Here is a 1045-nt window from a genome sequence, read left to right as displayed (position 1 = left end):
GGTAGAGCATCCCTGGGTTCAACCCCCAGTACCAAACTGGTTTATAACAACAACAAAAACCATTTATTGAATACTTTTTTTGCAGTACTAGACACTGAACACAGAGATGCTTTACCACTAAGCTACAAAAAAAAAAAAAAGTTTTTTGAGATAGTCTCACTAAGTTGCTGAGGCTGGCCTCCAATTTGCAATCTTCCTGCCCCAGTCTCCTGAGTTGCTGGGATTGAGCTGCACCTGGCTCATTGAACACTTTTTATTCTGAGCACTTGAAATGAAATAATCAAAGTGAATAAAACAGACAAAAGCATATTGCCTTGTAAAAGTTGTGTGTTAGGTCGGTGATGGCGACTTGGTGGTGACTTGGTGGCGACTTAGTGGCAACGAACAAAGCAGCCTGCGCTGGAAAAGAACATCAATCAGATGCCAGCGGAAATGCCTGTCAATCAGCCAGATCTCGTGACTAACGCCTGTCAATCAGCAGGACCCCCTGGCCAATCCTGGAGTTCAGCCAACTCCCCTGACCAACTCCAAGGGGGCAAGGGACCCTAGAAACACCTTTTCCTGTCCCAAGCCCTTCCCTTCCTGCTGTAAGCCCCATAAAAGTCCAGTCCGGTCAAGCTTCCACGCGGTTTCTCCTCAGACCCTTCCCCTGTCCCCTCTGTGGGTCTGATTGAGTTCCGCCGGGGAGGGAGTGATATCTCAATAAAGCCTGTTCAGCAGCCCTTTTAAATCTGCCTCCTTTGGTCGCTGCCTGCCTCGTCTGATCTGACATTGTGTTCTATCAAATTGCATAATAAGGACATTTTATATGTCAGAAATTGACTGAGCAAAGTCAAACAGCAGGACAGCCAAGGATTCTGGGGAGGTCACACTGAAAAGGTGACATCTGAGCAGGCTTGAAGGTGACAAGGAGGTGGGCCATGCTGCTCTCTAGGGAAAGGCATTCCAGGTAGAGGGAACAGTCAGTATGAAGGCCCAGGGTGTGGGCAGACCTGTTTTCTTCCAGAGGCAGGGGGGATGCCAGTGTGCTGTCCTAGGCCGGGGC

At 48.9% G+C, this 1045-nt stretch overlaps 1 protein-coding gene across 1 annotated transcript in view; it reads left to right on the top strand.

The window, feature by feature from the left end:
- The first annotated feature begins 838 nt into the window (after positions 1-838).
- The window catches only part of Gcm1 (glial cells missing transcription factor 1), a 42939-nt gene continuing 42732 nt past the window's right edge, over positions 839-1045 (top strand). Inside the window, exon 1 of the mRNA XM_015487862.2 lies at positions 839-949. The gene's annotated coding sequence lies outside the window, so the exon portion shown is untranslated. The remainder of the gene's footprint in view (positions 950-1045) is intronic.

The sequence above is a fragment of the Marmota marmota genome, unplaced genomic scaffold, assembly GCF_001458135.2.
Source record: "Marmota marmota marmota unplaced genomic scaffold, marMar, whole genome shotgun sequence".
In the NCBI taxonomy this organism is placed as follows: Eukaryota; Metazoa; Chordata; class Mammalia; order Rodentia; family Sciuridae; genus Marmota; species Marmota marmota.
The sequence above is the reverse complement of the archived record's forward strand: the minus strand, read 5'-3'. Positions and strand labels throughout refer to the sequence as shown.